The sequence below is a fragment of the Patella vulgata genome, chromosome 3 (genome assembly GCF_932274485.2).
Source record: "Patella vulgata chromosome 3, xgPatVulg1.2, whole genome shotgun sequence".
NCBI lineage: Eukaryota > Metazoa > Mollusca > Gastropoda > Patellidae > Patella > Patella vulgata.
This window is the reverse complement of record NC_065881.2, coordinates 56,315,462-56,340,049: the sequence shown is the minus strand read 5'-3', so window position 1 is coordinate 56,340,049 and position 24,588 is coordinate 56,315,462. Positions and strand designations below refer to the sequence as shown.

Here is a 24,588-nt window from a genome sequence, read left to right as displayed (position 1 = left end):
GAAACATGTGTCGCCTCTAGTATAGTGGGTAATCACTAATCATAAAATATAATTGCCCTGCAACGTTAAATATTGATTAGAAAATATTATTAACCTTTAAATTGATTAGTGTTGGGGAGGAGGATTAATATTAATTGACCTTTCACACACTGTCATGTAGTAGGCCCCAGGCGTTCCAGTAATTTATTAAAGTTGTGCGTGCCGATACTCATTGGGTGCTGTATTATAATTGATATTAGTGAGAACGAAGTTTTGTTCTTCTTGGATACATACACTAACAAACAGTACAGAACAAATAACTACAATATAATTGATAACGTGCACTAATAATTGATATTACGTCTATCTATGACATATCATTTACTATTTTCATCATTTTGTTATACTTATTTGTTTTTGTTTTAATAAAAAAACCAATGTTCTGTAATTAGAAACAGGCGATAATACATGTCTTATGTAAATATTTTTTAAAAGCCAATTAAAGGTAAGTTCGTTAACTCACCTAATAAAAAAATTTAATATTAAAATATGTGTCACTACGTTTACATTCCTTTCATAAATCGTCTTATGTACATTAATTATTCCACTTCCCGTTATTAGCACACATTCCAGAAATACAACATATATATAGACATATGAATAGATACGATAAGTTTTAAACGTATAGATATGACACGTCGTATAGACATACACGCCCACAGTCAGCTGAAACTTCAAACACACCGTTCGACATTTCCTTCAAATCAATCACATTACAGCAATCAAACTTAAATTCAAAATTATGAGACAGTAGATTTTATCCGTTGAAGTTCTTCATGTAGCGATTGAGAAGAAAATAAAATACGAATTGTATTGATGTTAAAACCTATACACTCTACTGAAATTACAATCAATAGGTCTACACGCCCACTGACATTTTATCCGCATCTAAATACTGGCGACCCAATATCAAAGTTCATAGTTTAAAACCAGTCTAATGTTCAGTGTATCCACTATTGTGGTAAATTTCATTGATGGACTAAATGCACTCAGTAATATAACCTCAATTAATACCACTCGGTATATTCGATAAAAAAAATGCCGTATTTTGTTTGCAGTCTTTCACTCACCTGTATCAAATGTTCGTTCCGCAGCCATTAACCTGTTCCACTAAATTCATACCACCCTGTTGATAGACTCGCTCACATGACCCGAATACCACGTCAAGAATGCGAGATGGGTGATGTTGATTTTTCTTTAAATGAGAAGTTGGATGTGGTGACAAAAGCCGCTCAAGTCAACGACCACACTGACCAAAAATAGATCTGTTAGCACACACTTTCTCGTATGGAGACCTACAGTTTACAATTGCGTATTTGTAAGCCTTTAAAACAAAAATCCTTTATTCTATAATGGATTATCGGTCGCTCTAATGAATATTTATATCAAACAGAACTTTTTTAAATATATAAGCCTCATTTAAAACATCAAAAAAGGTATATTCTCTAATTTAATGAGTATCCGTAGCCATCACCAGACCATAGTTAGTTCTCACTTTGAAAAACACCCAACGTCAGTCTTTTAGAGTAAAATCTGAGGCTCAACCAAAGTCCCAAATAGGAAAGTGAACACCTCATCCACAGGAGAGTATCAGACGACAGATGTCCCAAGTTAACAGACAGCTGCTATAAGAAACAGTTTTTAAAAGAATGGCCTGTAAAACGGATGATTAAAACATTCAATGATTTAAGGGTGAATCGGGTTCATGATAAATCAAGATTAACACACACACATTGTAAAAAGAAATGAAACACTTAGGGTGTGTGTAGATTTATCCTCATTATGTACATTGTACATGAAAGGACAGACTTGTTCCAGGAATGTTTTACGTCCATTGGAATACTTTAGATTTGATTCTTTATTATCTAACAAAATAAAAGATATGTCTCCGAAGCTCGTATTTTAAGCTAAATATAAGGAATTGCGATCATCAAAAGTAAACTTGTACATTTAGTTAGAGATTAGACCTTCATTATACATCATTACAAATGAACCATATGAATTCATAAATACTAGTCATTTGGTTTAATTTCGTTAATTACATGTCTGATGCTTTGTCATAACGATAACAATATTAGTACAAAAACCCTTCATATTACCTATAATTATTGTTACACTGAATAATATCAATATTCGTTTCGCATCAAAAGCTTTTCCATGCTTTGAACCGCTTTCTTTTCACATTCAACCCACGTCAACGCCTATCAGGCGGGATTTTACAAATATTTATTTACCATGGCAACCAATCATGTAAACATCTTGTTATCTCAGTCAAAGCAGGCGATATTAAATAGATTTAATTGGACTAAAAGTGTTATTTCTGGTAGACTCTCATTTTACAAATAGGCCAATACTAATGCACAGTAATAGGGGGTATCCATTCGACGGTTGACTACTGATTTTTACACTTTGATTAAACATGTTAAATGGAATGGAAGAGATATGAGAGACAACTTAATGTATGTTATTAATACGTGTAATGGTCCTTTAACGTGATTTACAATAAATAAGCACACAAAATCATCATGTTTCACACACATAAAACATTAGTTTAGTGATAATATACGTCATTTTTAATAATTATAGGCTCCAGCAATGTGATTTGTAGCTTCAACTCACTGTTAGTTCTGTAAATGTTGGTTACAATTATGTAATGATTGTCTTCATTTCACGCCTTGTGATTCAATTTAAAGTTAATTTTATTATTCAAGCGAAACTAAACGTTCGACATATTAACAATAACATAAAAATATGTCCATGTTTGTAGAGAACTTACATCATGGCAGAAATTGATTGGACTGTTGATCAAAAGAGACGAATATTACAAAAAAATGCATTCCTGTATATAGACTAGCGAAACTGGGTGTTCGCGAGATCTACGGATGTATCATACGATGTATGTTAATATGCTTAGGTCGATACAGGTTCACATGCCGCAATAGATCCCGACTATCGGTCACAGGGAAAATGAATTAGAATAAATTGACTTACAGTTACAGATACTCGTCACTGGACACTCAGATCAACAGCACCAACTGACAATCAAACCATGAGCCAACCCGAGAACGAACAAGTTTAGATGCATAAATCTCTACAAAAGGCGAGTAATGAGAATTGATTTCGCGATCTCTTCGAGAGATATCCGTACCTAAACCTTCGTTCTATCGTCATAGAAACCGATGTAAACAAACTGATACAAACGTTCTCAGAATAATCATTTTCCCTTAGTTTGCAACCTGGCAAGCTGAATATTGGAGAAGATGGCGTGATACCTCGTCATTAGTCTTCCCCGGAATAAAAAGCCAGTTTGTAATTAAATATGCCTGTTCCATGATAATCCATTTCATTTACTTTTCTCTTTTTCTTTGATGTCCCCTGAATGGACGGACAATCGGATGTGGCGTTAGAAAAGAGCTGAAAATAATATTTGTTAATAGAGCAGCATGATACAAGTAATGTCGTCTAGTTTTAAATCTAGAGGGGAAAACATATGATGCTCTATACAATTCAACAAATCTATTTTACATACATAATATCTCGTTACAATTAGTATACACGATATATACGACTCGTGTTTTTCCAGAACAATACAACATGTGTATAGTTAAGTCTTTAAATACTAGTAGGAAACTAATGACCTAATGCAATCAGTGGATTTTGTCTATAACCAGTTTCACATAGAAATACAAAAGATTATACTTTGTTCTGTTTACTAATGATTGATCCGTCTGTAGCCGACATAAAATACCTCTTCTCTTGGGGTCGATCAAGTCAGATATGGCGATGTGAGGCTGCATTTGTGGAGATCACAGACAATAACTTATACCACTTTTAATCATTTGATGGTGTATATAATCATAGGTTGACGTACATATATTACTTATCACACTTTACGATCTGTTCTATACAAGGTAAAAGCTATTGACCTATAGAACGTACGTGCACACACCGACTCTAAGAGGAGAACATCCTCTGTTAAAATGTTTTTATACAACCTCAAAGCATTGGGGGTGCATTACACTTTGTTGGACTTGCCTTAATAAAAACTTTGTTAGGACAGCCATCTAACCTCAAGGGTACCGTGAAACACAGTTGAACTTTTAGTTCAGTGTATGCACATATTAAAAATGTAAGAATGTGTTTTAACAATGTAGGGATGGTCATGGTGAACACCAATATATATATTGGTTGATATTAAATACTTATTGCAACCCATCCCAAATACAATCATAGCTAACATTACTCTGCACTGAAATTTTTTAAAATCACACAAATCACGATCACCTGGGTTTAAACCAGTAATATATCAATTAGCCATCATGGATTATCTTCATAGGGCTTATATGTGCAGCTGTGTTTACTTTAAAACATTATTATTGCTGCAAAGTTACATAGCCACGCGTATTATTGGCAATGATACAGCTTTAATTTACCATTTAGATGCCATAAGCAACATAAGGGGCATCCCCATACACTGAAAGGTTATGCGACGATGACAACATTAAGGGGACATACCCATATACTTAAATGCTAGACATCCTCATATACTGAAACAATTTCATATATTCGACGATGATAACATATTGGAACATCTTCACACGCTGAAATGCTTGTATATATTCTGGGACAGCGACATGGGTAATACTAGAGGCATACCCATACACTAAAATGCCATCACATACATACTCTGCAATGCGCCGATAATAACATAAGGGACATCCTCATACACTGAAATTAGTTAACCGTTTATTTCGGAATAACCTACGTCAGCATGCAGTATGTTATAAATTGGCATAAATTCTTCAATATATATTTTCTTTTTTGTTTCAAGATTAAATCATTAATGTTTAATTACATATTAGAGACATAGGCAATGAATACAGCATATCGATAAAAGTTGTATTTTAAAAATATAATTCTTTTTAAATATCTACAAGCATTAATACTATATTACTTTTTTATAAAGCCTATTATTAACACCATTTTAATCCTAATGAGCCACAATGATGATGTATACTAGTTTTATAATATTAATATCTAGAGCGCACATAAGTATCTTATAGTTTTATGTAGGTTATATGTTAAGTTAGTCTCGGTCACCCAGAACCTCCTACTCTTCAACGTACGGCGAGTCTGGGACCGTTGTCAATATTTGACGAAAAGTTCCATTGCCCGGGATGTGGTTGATTATCCGGTAGTTGCGCTCCTTCCCGCAATAAATCCCATAATTCTTGCATTATTATAAACAAACATGAATCGTGACGACGAATTGGGATTAATTAAATATACGTAGATATGGCCCATGAAGAGAGAAATTTTACAATAAAATTTTTTTTAAGAGTGTTGGATATTGCACTGGCAATGGAATCAAATGGATTTTCTGAAATGGCATTCTTAAATTAACTTGATGGGCGCCGACTTATTGTTTTAGGACTAGTTACCTCCCTTAGACTTTGTTTATGATAATGTAAAAAACCGGATAACCTAGCCAATGACCTATTATCCTCAAATGTTGACAACGCATCCAGACTAATATCCGTAAATATTCTTCACGATGATAGAGACTAAAGTAAAAGTGGACTCGGCGACTAAACCCGACAAAATGTACTAAATACTGATTGAATGACGCTACCCTATAGCTTTAGGGATTTTTCAATAAAATAGCAAGTTAGGATCATAATATTTTAACTTAAGCTTTAAGTTATACAAATTATACATAAATATTCAAAAAATCTATTTCAACATAAACTATATTATTATCATAACATAAGAAAATGAACTTCAGTCAAACCAATAACCCAAACCAATCAAATAACAAATAACTAAACAGTCTTTAAAACCAAAAAATTCAAAAGAGTACAAAATGTTTTCCTGTTTTTAAATGACCTAAGTCAGTTACATTTTGTCTTAAAAGAATAAGTCTAAGACTACATTCATCATCGACACTTTCTTGTTAACGTGAAACTCAGACATGCGTTCAACACCAGACTAGTTACCGTTCTACAATTTCCTTTTTGCTAGACCTGTTATATCTTTTTTGTAATTTTGGGCATGTGTAGACCATGTTGTTATTGTACTGTGTGATCGAAATTGTGGTGTAGAGGATGTAATTGAAGATATCAAAGACATCAAGGTGTTTCTTCACAACAAATCAGCCAGCTGCTCAGCAACAGAGAGAGAGAGGGAGAGAGAGAGAGAGAGAGCGAGTCATTTCGGGACTGACACATTTTTACAATTTTGTTTCAATATATCGCTTAACCGTCGGGGCTTCAGTAGTGTGTGTGTGTGTGTGTGGGGGGGGGGGGTGATAGGAAGTGCTGAACCCCACGGGGTTAGACAGAAGACGCCCTTGACTCAATTCAGCCACCCAATCCACCCCATGAACAACAATAAAGGCAGCATCTTGGAGCTTTAATATGACACGATATCTAAGATTGTCACCACTTTCAAAGTCGGTTGTTGAGAAACAGACAATAATAAAACCGCACAACACTAAATATGTTGAGAAATATAATATTATTCTGACAAATAGGAGTTACGGTTATTTCTGATATAAATATGAGAATATAACCATTTCCAACCCCATTAATATATCTAAATTCTCATTTACAGTTTGTTTCTTCCTGGTTATTTTAATTTATATACGTGTAAAAGAACATAAATATATGTTCCCTTGTTTATAACCATGGGCTATTTAATAAATTCAGGGGTTTTAAATGCAAGTTTGCGTTTCTAACTACGCTAACCTAAGATTAGAATGTCGTTCATATTTCATATATATCTCGGCTCGGTTTGCTATATTATGAAATACAGTGTCCACAAACTTGTACGATGAAAGTATACGCCATGTTATATATACTTGTATATTAATAGATCGTTTCAGCCGAAACATTGCATTGAAAACATGTGTATATACCTATATAAATACATATTTATTCACGTTGATTTTGAGACTTGAATTGTGATGAGAATATATATATATATATATATATATATATATATAGGACAAATTCCTCGGGGTTCAGTTCAGTGAAGCATGCAAGCAGGGCGTATAGAATACATAGATAGGTATAAATAAATTCTAGTTGTCACTTAACCTTTACATAATTGTACGAGCTTGACCTGATAAATGGTCTACATAATACACACACATACATACTTACACTATATATATATAATGAATATCACAGCGATTAGACCATCAGTATGTACTGTGGTACTTATAATAATAAGTAAATGAAAGGACATTTGAACAAAATGGTCATTATTGTATAAATCATGAACATGTCCTTTAAATGATCTTCGTGAATATTTTGCTTTTCAAATGATTGGAGTGTGTTAGAAACCCGCATACAAACCTGTATACAAATTTGAAAGATTTTAAAATTTGATTGGGGGGAGGGCCATTTTCTGTAAGTTTATTTTAGAAATAAAATTATCATCATCGATTTAAAACATTTTAAGGCTCGATTTTACATAAATATACAAAATTCAAATGGCTAAAATACTAGTAGAAGAACCCTTGAGCAATTAATAAAAAAAAATATTAAAAAGTGGGCGGTTCCACGTTTGGTTTTAGCATCATTTGAGCTCATAAAACCTAAGTCAGTTGAAACATAGTATACTGTAGAACTGTTCACAAAACAATTAATGTAAATAAAAAGTATACAAATAAAATAACACTTGTATTCATGTTGATCTTTGCATCACACACCCTCTTATCTAACTTGCTTTTCACAAGTCTTGGAGGCGTGCAATAATAAGAGAGTTATCTACCCTAGTACATCAGTAGAACTGTTTACACTCCAAGTAACGGCACTGCAACAATTCATTCAACATTGTTATTAATTATCCTATTTGACATTTCAATTAAATTTGCTCATTCAATTAAAGGGGTTATTTTTCAATATGCCGATGTTAGACATCCAATAAATCAAGATGAAGCCATAAAGGGGAGTGGTACGTTATTTCTGTTTAGTATTTAATTAAATATTGCAATCAATAGAAGTTCGTGTTTTTATATTGAGAATAAATTCGACATGTTGTGAAAGCTTGAACAAAGTCAACTCCCTTAATAAATATTATAATAATGAATTTGTAAATGTAACAAACCTACCTTAAACATCAATGACTCGTATTCGACATTTTCATAGTCAAGTCATCACATTGATCCATATGTACAATTTAACCTGAAAAAATAAAACAATAATGCCAATCAAAAATAAAATATAAAGTGTGTCCATATTTACCAAATAGTTAGCTAAAATATATCGATCATGCTTACAGTAATTGCTCCACAGCGACTCCTATTCAATCTCCAAAATGGCAAGAGTAACGCCCCTCGCTCTACTAATGTATCATATTAGGCTATTTCGATTACAGAAATTGACAACATCCGTTCCGCTATAGTAATGGCCGGACATCCTAGACCATGTGACGGAAAGATATAAAGATACTAGTATACATACAATACTAAATATTGTATACAGTATGAGTTTATTACTCATTTTATCAGCTTTATCATTCACTTTATACGCTGGGGTCAATGATTATTATTCATATAGATATCAAGCAATTTGTTGCAATACCCCCCTCCCCCCTTAAGATAAATTTTATCAGAATGAAACAAAATAAAGTCAGATTCAGTAATTCAGTTTTGCTGGTGTAAAGTATCTGTAAAAAGGTCAAAGTCTGTGCATCTTTTAAACAGAAATTTAGCGACAGAGCTAGGTCCATTACAATCTTTGATCTAACTTTGAAAGTTATTTATTCAGGGCATTTGAAACCTGTGTGATGGCTGCATTGTGATTTTTTTGTGGTCACCATTACATTTCTCTGACTATTATTGAGAATATAGTAAAATATAAAAACAAGCCTTAAAACTAAAAATCAGCAAACTGCGACCTTTAAATTATTTAAACGATGATATTTCTGAATGATATTCAGTCATGATATAAAGATGGGCTGTTATAAACATTGATTTGTTGTGTGTCCATCCATGGCAAACCAGCCCCTTTACTAAACAAAATATTAGCATAGCCACTTTAAAATGAATCATCAGTCCATCAGTTCAAGAATCTTGTGTCAATTTGGCATAGGTCAGACAGAATAAATCACACGAAAAGAAAAAAATCAAGAAGACCAGAAGACTCAAAAATATGCCCCAGATAATTATCACTATCTAAAATTAAACTTGGTCTAACAATTTGAAATCACAAAATGGTGGAGCGTGTCTAATCGTTAAGTATCTTTGAATGGGACCAACATCATGTCGCTTTAAGTTTATTGGCCAACATCAATTTAGAATTGTATGTATGTCAAGTAGATGAAGTCCAATCTATTCGAAAGCCTGTCTTTTTTTTGTGATGTGGTGAAGTTTTTGTTCTCAGTGAATGGAACATCTAGTCAAAGATATATAGTGTTTGCCCTACGGGCATAGATGAAGACTTTCGCTGACCTCAGTTTAATAAGAAAGATCGGGTGATTTTCTCAAGGAAAACTCGCTTCATTGATCGCTGGATAGAGACGATTTGACGCCGTGTATATAATAGCAATGTCCAGTTTTTGCTAAAAAGGTCATAGGTCAGTGGTGGTTATGGTACAGTCTGTATTAAAATGAACACGTTTTCGCTGACATCTGCATAATATACCACTGCTAGACAATTTTGACAACTTTTCCAATAAACGCGGAATACAAAATATGTATAAGTGGGTCTAAGCTGTAAGATTATAATTAAAACAACTTCCCCTGTCTGTAAATTTGTTTTTCGTGTCTCGCTGGTCTTAGACTACTTAAAACACCGAGTTATTCTCGAAAAGATATTGTATGCATCCATGATATATGAGTACAAATGAAACACCCAATTAAACAACGCCAATGTATTCATTCTGGTTAGGTGACGGAAAGAAGACCTCTTTCAAGTATAAGAATGACTCAATTATGATATCCGTATTTTAAACCTTCTAACAAGAGTTCAAAACCATCGAGAAAAGTATGTGAAGCTTATTGAAATCGTAACCTTTATTGGTCTAGTTGGCAGATGAAACATTCTTTAGAATTTGAAAAACCATTTTGAAACATAGACAAAATAGCCTCAAAAATGATAATGTGTCTAATACATTCTATTGCTACAACTAATCTATGTTCCAACCACACCAGTTTAAGCCCTCTAGTTGAACGATGTTAAATGAACAACTACGCCTTCAACTGAATACATAATCTAATTAGGAAAGACATAATCAAGTCAGCAGGATTAGGCATAAATTCATATCGAATACGACAGTTCTTTAAACGCAGATTCCAGTTGGCCTGTTTTGGCCTTAAAGTCAGTTGAAGGATACCATATTACTGTCTAGACTGGCAGAAATCGATAGTTAAGCCAGCTAATGCAATATTTGGTCAAAATATTCGATTATCAATGTTAATGTTTAATGCTGTAATAACAGTAAATTTATAATAATGGCTGGAAGGTTAATATATTGTTGAACTTGTATAAACTAGTCTATGAGTTGTAGTTTACATAGCACTATATATACACCTATTGACCAATGGCCATAATCTTTTCGCAATCCAATATACTCTACTCTGATAATGCATAATGACATTAGTGCGTATCTTCCAGGAAGGGTCAAAAGAAATTTAAGATGAAGTGTCTGTAAGTAATCAGCAGTAGGACAAATGTCTTAGCTATCTGTTTGGTTCTTGAATCCACTTGGACCATGAAAATATATCTTAACTAATGATGCTATTGGTGCCTAAAAACACCATGCCCTCCATTGCGGCCCAGACCATATAGATTTGAGATTTCAATATTTAGCCCTTTATTGGAATTCAATTGGACGACGGCTTAGAGGGAGGGGTGTGGGGCTGAAACAGGGCATTTTACATCAGCTCCATCTAAAAAAGACAGACTTTTGTTGAACAAAATGGTTCAACAGAAATGCTGACACAAGTCAAGATTCTTAGTCTGTGTCACGTCAATGATTAGTCTATTCCTCAGTAACAAAATTACGCTTTCAGAATATGGCTTACAATATGTATCACGGGATATTGAAAATTGTGCTGAATCCAATTTATTGATATCTTCAATCAATATTTGTAGTCTTTATTTGATCACTTGTATTTAATACTGCCGTATGCGAACTTTATTGCATCCGGGAGCATTCATTTTAATTTGAATAACAAATGGGTTTTACAAATTTCACGCTGTTGGAACAAAACAATAAAAAGAGAGAAGATATATTTGTGTAGAAAGAGGCGTTTAAAGTTGTTTTTGATCTGTTTTTAAAGTGATTACAAACAGTGTAGTGGCCACATATCGATTGAACTGTCGCAATCTGTCACATCGGCCTCTCTACAAATAGCTAACAGTAGCACGACCAACTTCACTTGGATTAGAATAAAAGCAATCTTGAGCACTCTGGTTATCGTCAGGGGAGTAACCTAGAACTTCTTAGCAGACAAATCTAAAATCAAATTAGTCTTAAATGACACATGATGGATTAAACACGGGAACATAATACCATCGCATTCTAGAAAAGAAAAAAAATATCTGAAATAAGTTCTGGAGATTATCATTTCATAAAGAGTTTTTTCTGGTATGAAGACTGGGAAGTGAATTTGATATTATTGTGAACGATTTATCAGAAAGGAGCAATGATAATATTTTTTTTTACAAGAAGAGTCCATCGACATCGATCATTCGAATACTCCATGTCTAACTACGTTCTGCTTCACATAATGTCTCAATTGGACTTTTTATTGTTCCTGCTTTCAAGAATCCATTTTCTTCTTCGTGTTAAATTAGCTATACGTGTCTGGTAGCGGAGAACAGGAATATTTATTAAAATATTGGTGACAGTAAATTGCTTATATGCAGATTTTCCCTAATCATTTTATGAATATGTATATATGTATGAGATATCGATAACATTACTTATTCATACAATAATAACATAATTCAATAGTTTGTTCATGTACTATATATTTTCCCCCAATGACTGGTCCTAATTACGAAAATATGGTGAACAGCTCTGCATCGAATATGCGAATATGAATAAAGATGAAGACGTGTACAGGCATACAAACTGATTAATGGCGGATGAACTAATAGCCGTATTTATTGGAAAATGAATAGTGTGCCTACACGAAGTTAAATTAATTTAAATCAAACTAAACAATACGAACCCATAAAAACAATCAAGGATCCTATGAATTCTGGCAGACATTTAAATATAAATAGCCATTTCCATTCGACAAAAGATGGCGCTTGGTCACGTCTGCTATTTAACTTGTACTGAATGTACAAATCTATAAACGCAGACATTTATATAAATTGGAAACTATAATTATTAACCAATGAGCTGAACATAAAGTGAAACACCTGTTTCAAACATGGCTGACGACATAATTCAATGTTGTTTATTATTGCATCTAACATAAACCTTGTTGGTCTGATATTGATCATAAATTCATAAAGCAACTTTGGCCATCTTTTCTCCAGAAGATTCTTTAATCAAGTTCCCTAAGAATAACGTGCTTTAGAAATGCATGTTCTACTTAGAGGTTTATTTACAAACGGTTAAAATTTTCTCGGATCCTGAATTAACAGAAATAATACAATATTTGAAAGTTCATTCCGTGGCTCGGTGAGTACTGCGCATGACAACTAACCAAGAGGCCCTGTGTTGGCCGAGATATTTCTTCAGAATTTTGCAGTCTTTAGGTGATCCTTTACCAGTTGTGCAGGACGAATGCACCGATTAAGCAAAGCGTCTAGTCGTTCCGATGGAACGCAAAACAGAGGTCGAAATAAAACTATGCCCAATAGCGACACTGTCATGACAAATTGTACCCCATACCACACCGCGTTGCGTATATCCATAGAAAAAAAAGACGTTAAACCCCGGTTTATTTTTTTAAAGTTCAAAATAAAGTGTATCATAATTTGTATTCTGAGCAATTTATATTACAAGAGTTCTTTCCATAAACCATTATTAAAAATCCAATATTTCCGCCCCGATAACATTCCTTGTAAAAACAGTATTTAATATACAAAGCTGTTACTTTATGTCCATTTTTTTTCATTATATATTGGTATAATTTGGTTTCTGTAAAATTTCATTGTTTCATCTAACTCCATTCCATATAATCTTTCTTCTTCCAAATAAATAACGTATATCTACGTCACAGAAAAAAACCCAAAATAGATTAATTCTATTCGTCGACCATGATGGTGCTATTGATTTCTCATCTTAAAAGGTGTAAAACACTAATTCAACTTGACTGTTGTCATTTAAAACAGATTAAATTCCAGCAATTTTCCCTAGATTCAATTTTCCTTTAGTATTTCATTTTTCATAGCATTGTAATTGTAATTATATATTCTTTCACAATCGAAGTATAGAAAATTGTCTGCTGAAAATGAACAGTGTTTGGAAATTAGACGTTTCATAACCTTTTCTAAAATTCATTTTATATTGATCATGGTTTTATGAACCACGCTTTCGAATAATCTCTGACAAAAATTTGATGATTGCGTTGATCGTTGGTATAGACATTATAAATACCAAAATGGCGTCCTGATTTATTTTTCAATGCTGCGAGTTTTAAAATAGCCAAACACAGTTTTTGTTGTATTTTGATAATTAAATACATCTTACAATGTGGCTAAATACAGTTATTCTTCATCTTAGATACAAGATATGAACACCCTCTAACGAATAAACTACCCACATTATGAACAATCAATTGATAATCAACCCAACTCGATTGTCACTTTGCTTGTACATAATTAGAAAACTATTAAGAAATTTTCAAATCTAAATATAATATTTTCTATATTAATAATTTGAAAACATTATTGCGATAAATCTTGAGGTAATATAATGATGTAAAGTAATTTTTAAAAAGACAGTTCAGCCAAAGCCACGCCCATAGCTAAAATTGTAAAAGAAATCATGTCAAGAATAACCAGCGGTTGCCCACATTTTGCAAGAGATAGGTAGAGACCAAGCTTTAAAAAAGCGATTTTTCGTATAATCAGGGAACATAATCCAAGAAGTTACGGTCCGATATGCGCAAATATGGAAAGGAACCAAGATCTTTGGATTATAATTGTACATTTCAAGTTTCATCAAAATCGGATAAAAATTATAACTTCTAGAGTGTCCACAACCTTGGTATTGCATACTTTTACCCAATTTGCGTACCAAGAGCGGCCATTTTGTCAGCCAATTGGGATCAGATTTTTACGATATTCGAACTCAACCTCCATTGATGTGTAATGGTGATAAATTTATACATTTTTAAAATTGAATACAAATTGTGACTTCTAGTGGGTTCACAAGCTAAAAATGAGATTTTTCGAACAAGCAGGGAACATAATCCAGGAAGTTACGTTCGGATATGCGCGATTATCGAAAGGAACCAAGATCCTTGTGATATAAACATAAGTTTAAAGTTTCATCAAAATCGGATCAAAAGTGTGACGTCTAGAGGGTCCACAAACTTGATAGGCCATATATTTACACTATTTGTGTAAGAGGGGCGGCCATTTAGTCCGGCAGTTTTGGTCCGATTTTCACGAAATTCAATCTCAACCATTATTAGGGTGTAACGGTGATATATTCAAACGTTTTTTTTTTTTAAATCGGATAATAATTGTGACCTCTAGAGGGACCACAATCTAAAAAATGATTTTTCGTACAATCAGGGGCAATAAGTTACGATACGATGTGCGCAAATATCGAAAGGAGCCAAGGTCTTTGTGTTATAAACATGTATTTCATGTAATCCCGTTTTTAAGGACATTTTTTTAAACAAAAGGTAGACAGAACAGATAGTAAATGTCAAAATATGACTGAATTTACATGTAGAATAGAGACTAAAGTTAAATGGTCGGATTGCTGTTTGAGGATATCTAAGTATATATCATTCCAAATTTCATGTATTGGTTCTTAAGAAGACTTAATCAATGTTTACCCTTTAATGTACCCCTGTATTGCCCGAGAGATATATAGAAAAATCTAGTTCACCACTAACTACGGCAACCAGACCAGCCTCATGATAAAATGCGTTCCGAAACAGAAGTTGATAATATAAATTGTTTACAGCGGAAATTCTACGTTCTCCTATTCAAACATATATTTAACATTATCATAGGAAGTTTTTCTTTTAGTTTTCTCTCCAAACAGAAAAGTTAAAGTCTTTAGCTCTGCTACAGTCTATACGACATTGGAATAGTTCCAACTGCAAAAGAGGTTTCAATAATAAATGCTGAGTTGAAGAACTTGCAAACAAATTAAGCACAAAATCCGTTTTGGATTAAAGTTCAAGTTACATTGTGACCGATCATTAAATCCTTGTTATACATAACTTATATGTGTGCAGGACTTTACTCCGACGTGATGGTTTATCTTCACGTTTTCTTTCTAAAAACAATATTTTTACCCATTTAGTAACTGAACTTAGCTTGAGGAACCGTCTATGCCTATGTGTACTGCCTGTACTAAATTTATCAACACGAGAAAAAACAGCCGAAGGAGGCCATAACAATTTTACAGTGACAAAAAGACAGAAGGGGTAAAACTCAAAAGTTAGTAACGTGTGTCTCTCAAGCCATTGTTCTTGTCTGCGATATCAATACTGTGGAAGCATACGTTAAACCATCAGTTAATACTACTACTATTGGGTTGAAATTGTTGCACTTCTTGTAAGATAGATGTGTTTATCTCGGGGATATGTGTTTTGGGAGTAAATATCTCAGGTCCTAGCATTTTTTTTAGTCATTCTAATGTAGCGAAATATTCGAGTTCACTTGCATCTGAAAAAGAAATTTTACAAATATAATCCAAAGAAGTGCATGCTTAAATTCATAATGTCCACGAAAATTCCAGTTTACTAAAATGTCATTGCGCTTGATAACGGTAAGGGGATACTTTTATAATAAAACTAGTGATTGTTTCCCACAAAAACTGAGTTCTGTTAAAAAATATCATCAGTCAAAATAGCATGATAGTGCCAAATGCAGATGCGTTATCTGTTTGAGTGCTGCAATACCGCCATTTAGATTAATCACTAACTAACCCAATACAGTCTTTAAATGCGCCCGTGTTTTTACGCGAATATAATTTTATGGATTTTCAGAACATAGTTAACCGTTTTTATTTATTCACACCCACGAAGTACATGTACTTTCCATTTTTGATAAACATGAGATAACACTCAAATGGGCGAATGTAATAAAAGCGAAAAAAAAACCCAACCTAAGAATAAATCTATCACAATCTGGAAACGATTCACTAAAAGAATTAATTACACATTTTGTTAAAAATATCAAAATACAAAATGAGAAAGTCTCCATACATTAATAATGAGACCATTAACGTCACTTTTGTCACTTGGACATCCACAAAGGGAAATTTAGTCTTTTGAGCTCATTTCCGAAACCTGATTGAAAATATGGAGAAATGGCACTACACGTGGTGTGATGGTATTATGGCCGCTACAACCGTGCTAGCAGTCGGTGTCAGTAGAAGACACAACTTGTGATATTTCAACCTTACTCCATTAAGACTTATTAATAATTCAGACTCTCTTCTCGCGCTAACGGGTTGAAGCGACGACCAAGTGCAAATACCGAAAGATATTAAATCAAGCAAAAATGGTGCGTGTAATTAATGCTGAGCGTATTACTATTCCTCAATCGTGCGGTCGACAATTTTCTAGTAAAGCCGGCAAAATAGACAAAAGAATTTTGACGTCTAATTTTCTCGTCTGTAAGAACGTTCAAGTCTTTTAGTATCTGCTCGGCAATTTTCCTTTATTCCGGACTGATTAATTCCGCTGGCATCGTTCTATTCCTAATAATGCGCTTCTCCTTCTTTTTTTTTTTTTTTTTTTTTGAGTCGTCTATGTCTGGAGCAGCCATCGACTATTATCTAAATAGCAGTTTAATCACACAGTAGAATGTACAAATGTAAATAAAATATCCCGAACTTTTTCATCCGTTATATAAGCTTACTCAGCGTATCTTATATTTTTTCACACAAACGCATGACTACTATATAGCTAATAAAAGAACAATAATTGTCAAAAAGTACCGTGTGTTTGGCTTTTTTTCCCCTCTCTCTCGAAATAATATTTTCCTCTGTTGAATCGAAAACCAATGCTTTAATTTTAATTAGTCGAAGGTTTTCATCAAGCAATCATTCTAATAAATTCGTATCAGTAAATATCATAGGGATTGAATCACCGGAGCCATCACTTACTTGGATCGCGGCAACGATTTAATTTTTCATCCTCCATTTCGCATACTCCCACATGAAGGGAACATTAACCCTTATCTAATACAAGTAGCAGTAGCGGTAATAGGAGTAGTTGTAGTTAAACAGAAATCCTCATTTCAAGATCAACTCTAAATCGTTATTTTTATTAACAAAGGTATTTATCACGAGTTCAAATTAGTTAAAACCATAAAACATTTCCAATTATAAATGTATATCTCTTTTACACATCCAATTTATCTTTCAGAAATAATATCAAAACACATACGTGAATTTGTAAGAGCAAAAATGACATAAAATGATCAATTGCACACTCTTCAATGCAGACATAATTTATCGGTAGTGTTAACCCAATTCTTCTCTAAGTTGTTGTATGAAACCACCACGCTATAATAATGACGTCAAATTGACGTCAAGACGACGTTCAGGATATCAATAGCGAAAGAAATTGAAAACATAACCGGATTATAAGCTAAAATCATAAGGTAAGTATTACATACCAATTAGATATGTAATGGCGGCGTGGAATTTCCTGGAAAATACTTTTTAAATTAACAATTATGCTAATAAGTTTTATTACAGTGTAGGCCTATATCATCCGTGGCTCCCTCGACTCAAGAATTTGAATTTTAATTATAAATGATGAGATTTTAATGTTCTCGTCTTGTCCATATTGACCAAATATTCAAATCATCTTTTGTTTCTACAATTTAAATCAGAGATCTAACTTCATTGCGCTTTACTCAATACTCTAGATGACGCCAAGAAACCTCCGGTGAGATGTTCGGAAGGGTATACTATCTCATTTTCAGACCAAGTTTACTAATGGTCTGGTTTTTACAATAGACAGAATTCTTGCATTTTAGAACAAGAATGCCTAATTTTACAAACTTGAAAATAATAAAGACATATTACACACTTTTAGAGGATGACAAAATACAGAAACGTACCAATGTGTGTAGGTCAAGCATCGAAACTGTTGATCATCTATTTATTTATTGCTCTTATTCACAAATTTTATGGAAAATACTTCACAATATCCTGAGTTTAAACAACATTTATTGTAATCTTTGTCCCTCTGTAATACATCTTGGCTTATACGAATCGCATGACCACCTACCTAAATTTAATTTTCCTAACCAAATAGGTGGTCATGCAAATATAGACGCTTAAATATTACGATCATGCATTGGTAGACAACTCTTAGAACACATACATTAATACGGCATCCATTGAATACACACATATATACATTACAATCATAGGTATGCATAAATGTATGGACATAATTCTAGACGCTGACATATCACTATTATGCATTGGTAGACAACACTAGGGCACGGGTATCAACAGGACATTCATTGAATACGCAAAGATATACAATCCTAATTATGTGTAAATATAGGGTCGTAATATAGACATTGATACCATCATATTCTAAATAATTCTTAAATCTCCAAGAATCTGGGTACAGTTGAGTTATGAGAGCATTGAATGGCTAGATTCTTGGGACACGGACTAAATGAGTAATATTTAATGGACCATGATCTATATCTCAGTTTGGATATTTCTATATAAAAGTCTTGGCGAATGATTTCTTAATGGTATCAATACTAACGAGTTATTTATTAAGCCAACTTGTTTAGCAAAAATAATTTTAGACAAGATAGTAGAAGTTATTACTGAAGATCTTGTTTTATCTACGTAATTCACAAAGGTCAGACGTTGATTAACCTTGACGAATTGGAGTCAAATAAAACGAAATAGGAAATTCAACAATCTGTGTGAGGAAATTAATTGAAAGTAATGAATGTGCTAGTTCTAACTTAGTACAGTGGTCAGTATTTACACAAGAATTAAACAGGTTATAAGAACAGAATATAAGACCAGGTAGCAACCGTCTTCATCATTGATTTTATAGCTTGTGGTATCTGTGGTATTTGCTTCAGTTAAAAGAACTCTTAGCGTTAAACATTAAAATAGGAAGACATTAACGTTTAGACTACGTCTTGTAACTCATTATAGACATAATTCTTTCTTGAGATTTGGTGTACTTTAAATTTCGATATTGTCCGCCAAATTGTTTTATGGGTGTTACGTGTTATTTTATAGAATTTTGTTCATTTAATTAAGACACCAAATAAATTAACTAATCAAAGTGCTTTTGCCCCGAACTTCATATCTCATCTCTAGGAACCCATATCAGTACTGAATCATCTTCCATTTTTGTGTATTCGATAATTTTACGGCATTAATGATAAACGACACATTAAATAATTCGAAACAAAAGACACCATAATTGAGTTATTTTGTTGAAATAACGCAGCAGTATTAATTGTAATTTTGAAATAAAAGCTGCGTTATGTGTAAACCTTTCCATTCTTTTGTATTTAAATTTTCACACACTCTGACGCATTCCACAGCTGTTAATAATATCAGCAACAGGTATACGATATTCATATTAATTATAATATTTGTTTTATTCGACATACAACATTAACTATATTATGGGCTTACAAAATATACATTTCAAAATCATAATGCATCACGTATTCTTGAAGCAATTTCTACACAAATTATTAGTTTATTAATCATTGATACTCTAGAAGAAGGGTTTTTTTTTCGGGTGAGTTGTCTTCCCCTAGGTTTCAACTCGTAATCTCTTGGCAAATGCGGTTCGGATTAAAATAATACACACATTTCTGAAAACGTAAAACTGTTGAGTGGTGTTTAACTAGATGTAGGTTTAATAGATACGAAATAAAAACTAGAGACCATTTTGAATAGTCATTAAACGAACTTGGTAGACCAATGGAAACAATTTACAATAATTGTTAATTAAATGTAGCATATGACAATGTTCGTTACCACTGCATCGGGAATATTAATACATATACTATTCAAAAAAAGTACGGGATATTTGATTTTTAAGTGTTATTAAAGTCACCTAATGAAACTGACGAAGAAACAAATGACAAAATGAAATGAAGTTCACATTCATCGATTTATTCCAAATGATCGTTAGACTAAGTAAGGCACAGACTGACCATTATAAGGGTAAAATGATACCCGGGGTCAAACAGCAAAGTTACCACAGCATCACAACCAAGTCAGTAACGGGTAAATCCTCCTCTGTTTGCCAAACAAGCATTGATCCGACGTGGCATACTCCTAATGAGACGTCTAAGGTCATTTTGGTCCAGATTGTCCCATTCCTGTTGCAACGCAGCAGCAAGTTCTTGGACTTTGGCAGGACGTTGTTGACGTTGACGTAACCTCTGTCCAAGCATGTCCCAGACATGCTCGATGGGGGAGAGGTCGGGACTCAGTGCTGGCCAAGGTAATGTGGTGATGTTGTGTTGTTGGAGGTAACCTGTAACGATCCTGGCCATGTGACATCTTGCGTTGTCATCCTGGAAGATGAAACGGCGGCCATGACGTCGTGCGAACGGCACAACACGGACTGCCAAGATGTTGTCCCGGTAGTACTGGCCTGTAACACGCCCTGCAACAACATGTAAAGCCGTTCTTCCAGCAACAGTGATGCCTACCCACACCATAACAGAACCACCCCCAAATCGATCATGTCTGATGACGTTAACGTCTTGGAAGCGCTCGTTTCGACGACGCCACACCCTCCTACGTCTGTCCAAAAAATCAACAGTGAACCTTGACTCATCTGAAAACATCACATTGCTCCAGCGTCGATTATCCCAGTGTTGACGATCCCTACACCAACGACGTCTTGCCTGAATGTGATGATCTCTCAAACAAGGGATCACGCGAGGACGTCGGGCGCGAAGGTGACCCCTATGCAGTCGATTCCGAATCGTCTGGCCACTCACTCTCACACCAGTGTCTGTTTGAAGACGAGCGCTGATCTGATTTGCTGTGATGACACGATTTCTCAAGGCCAAGGTACGGATAAATCGATCCTGGGCTTGAGTTGTCGCCCTTGGTCGACCTGAGCGTGGTCTGTCCTGTACAGATTGTGTATCACGGTATCTGGACCATAGTCTGCTTATGACAGACTGAGAAACATTCATCGTCCGCGCCACAACCGCCTGTGTTGTGCCGATCTGTAGCATGCCAAGGGCACGTAACCATTCATTTTGGGTACGCCGACGCATATCAAAATTTGTTTTCTGGTCACTAAAACAATTAAACTGATGTTTCCACCCTGGAATTCAATGCCACAATGACTGTAACATTCAAAGTCAGAGTCGTGCAAATCTTGGGTTGGATCCCCATGATGATCCCAAGCATCACCTGCATTCCATGCGGTAGCTATTGGTGCGTTTGGGCGTCACATGTAACTGGAAATGTTTCTTCTGTTAGGTTCTATAGTGACTTTTTTCGTAGTCATTTGCATATTTTAGTATTATGCCCCCAAAATCAAATATCCCCTACTTTTTTTGAATAGTATATATCTTACGCCGCGAGGGTTACCGTGTGCACATTAGCTTCTGAAATATGTGTTCAACTTATTAGACCAGGAGTCTTGCATGAGGCTATGCTTAAGTATAATCTTATCAGAACACCTTAGTCCACTTCTCAAGAAACAAAAACTAATAATTTATATTGTAACGTGTATTCAAACTCATTTGAAATGTTTTATAAAAAGAAAAAAACAATAGCACAAACCGTATTGTCAAAGAATAAAGCAACACGTATTATTGCAGCGTGTCCGACAAAAAAACGTCACTTTGTAACTGCTGACAAGCCAGAAAAATAGTTCAAAGTTTAAGGGGGGATTTATTGATTGTTACCTCTCGGTACAAATGAATATACGCGTGAAACATTTTACTGATATATTCATATATAAGTATTTTTAGATATAAATCTATTCATCAGCTGTCGCTGATGTGAAATTTTGCATACCAGTTGTAAAAATAAATTACTCGGCAAACATACCGAGTTCTTTGTAATGAAACATACTTCTATATATACAGCATGTGAGTTTTTTTTAACATAGTGTATAGGAGAGTATACATCTAAATTATGTAGACGGGTCCATTATATAATTACCAAATATAAATGGCAAATAACTAATAGAACATTTCTATCGCTAGACAGACTGCATGCGTGGGTTTCAGGGACCATTATACTTTATAATTTTCCCTACGTCACCAATAACCGTATGGTCTGATATTTTAACGGAATGATTACGCGTGTAGATTTGAATTGTCTCCCTTGCCTGCATTTTCTAAAGTGGATGTAATAAATGTCAAAAAACCTTTTAAGATTATATCGAATACAGTGACAGCCACTATTGGACCATTGTTCCCGCCCATCTTAAATCATTTTAACGCATTTTTTTGTACAGAAAAATGTTTGTGTTCAATATTTTGATTTTCCTCAATATTATATTTATTTTAAATATATGACTTACTTACACTAACTTACACAATATAATAGCCTATTTAAATGCCATTGGGTGTAATAAACCTTATTTCATACTCTGGTGTTACTGTATGACCACACGTATAATTTATAATAATGTATATAAAGTGATAGAAAATCAATTATCAAGACGATATTAGAAGGAGAAGCATGGGTAAAGCTTGTAATACGAGAAATTAACAAGAGTTAAAAGCCCAGAACGTTAAATACCACTATCTCTGTAATCGATATTTAGTGGGAAAAGTGAAAACGTGTAACGAACAAAAATCTTATGTTTGGTCAGTATTGTTCTACACCAATGAACCAAATCCTTAGTTTAAACCCCAGAATCTTGAACCAGCCGTTATGGACACAAGAAGAAATCGTTTAGCCGAGGAGAGGAAGAGATCTGTATAGTTATTCATACCACTTCGCCGACATATTGTTTAACAACGAAAAGTGTTCATAGAAAGAAATAGCCGTCACGCCGATATTTGCAGGTAAAACAATGAACAAGAAGATAGATGAATAAACTCACCGGTACGTTTTATCGATATTTTCTCAATACCATGTGTTGCTATTTTCTGTCATTTCTCATTCAATCCATATATCGTCTGCAAAACTTGTCTTACCAGTTCTCTCACCAAAACGATCTCTTCTCCGCGCGTCCCAATCTATGCAGACGACAATCGATATTCTCCATATATGGCAAGTTTTATCATTCATGAGATGCGACCTTTGTAACTACCAGCCAGGATGTAGCATGTTATCGATCGGAATGGCATCCAATTTTCCTGGTATGCTACATGGATAATTTTTTTAGATTATCAATGCAATTAAAATGGGTCATGACAATTGAGCACATTTAGAGTATCTGTTGAGGTTTGTGACGCTCGGAGGCCGACCTCGCGTGATCAATGTCAACGGCCCGGATGCTACACAATAAATCCCTTTAAACCGGTTTCGCTACGACAAGTAGTGTTACTTTAAATACACTATTAAATTGGGACATTGACCTAGAAAGTAAATTGAATGTGAACATGTAACACATAAAAGGGGACGCGTGAACGTAAGTAGCGGTCTTTAATTTAAAACTTATAATGAGTGACATTGGTTGAAACGACGAGTGATAAAGAACGAGGCGGTTGTCTAGTGGATAATAAATATTTTGTTGTTCGACGAATATATTATAATAAATCAACCAGTATTTAATATTACGAAATACAAGAAATACAAATATTTGAAGATGCACAATGTAGTCTAAATATGTGTAAGTCACCGATACCGAGGCATTGTACTGTACAATAAGGGATACAAAATCCCTTAAATGGCGATCATTGGCTTTAATTAAAGTGTTAATTATTAAATACTTCAATAATTTAAAAGAAAAACAGGCTGCTTAAAAACTTTTGTGGAGAAATGATTTAAAGATATTAGAACTACAGTGAAGACTTACTTAGGAACCACATCAATAGTGTTTTGCTCATCGTTACCAGCGCTGAAAGGCGGGCCAACCTATTATAAAAAAAACAATAAGTTCCTCCCAAAATTGAGGCGAATTCTTTTGGACAACAAATTCCAGAATTGCTCCGTCTGATGTTCTTTTCTTGGTATGTGGGACATATTGGAAACATCTAGAATTGGCTGAGAGGTTGTTAGATATTTGATGTGATTTAAACACTTGTTTTGTAATGTATTAAATAAAAATAGCATAGACACATTTCAGAACATTTTAAATTCAGATTCATGTCGTTTTTATATTCATAACACATTTAGATACTATATGCTGGTTGAAAATTCAGACTGTATGTCATTTTATCATTAAACAAGAATGCGTTCAATTCTGGCGATAAACAAACCCATGTTGCTTTCATTTTAAAA

The 24,588-nt window shown here is 34.0% G+C and overlaps 1 long non-coding RNA gene across 2 annotated transcripts in view; it reads right to left on the bottom strand.

Moving 5' to 3' along the window:
• LOC126815579 (uncharacterized) overlaps positions 1-23,624 on the bottom strand; it is a 40,402-nt gene extending 16,778 nt beyond the window's left edge. The window contains exons 1-2 of one of the 2 annotated variants that reach the window (XR_007677990.2): positions 23,246-23,624; positions 8,156-8,228 (exon numbers count right to left, since the gene is read on the bottom strand). This is a non-coding gene — a long non-coding RNA (uncharacterized LOC126815579). Of the gene's footprint in view, positions 1-8,155; positions 8,229-8,323; positions 8,382-23,245 lie in introns of those variants that run through there. The other variant, XR_007677991.1, reaches the window with a different exon arrangement.
• Positions 23,625-24,588: the final 964 nt, after the last annotated feature.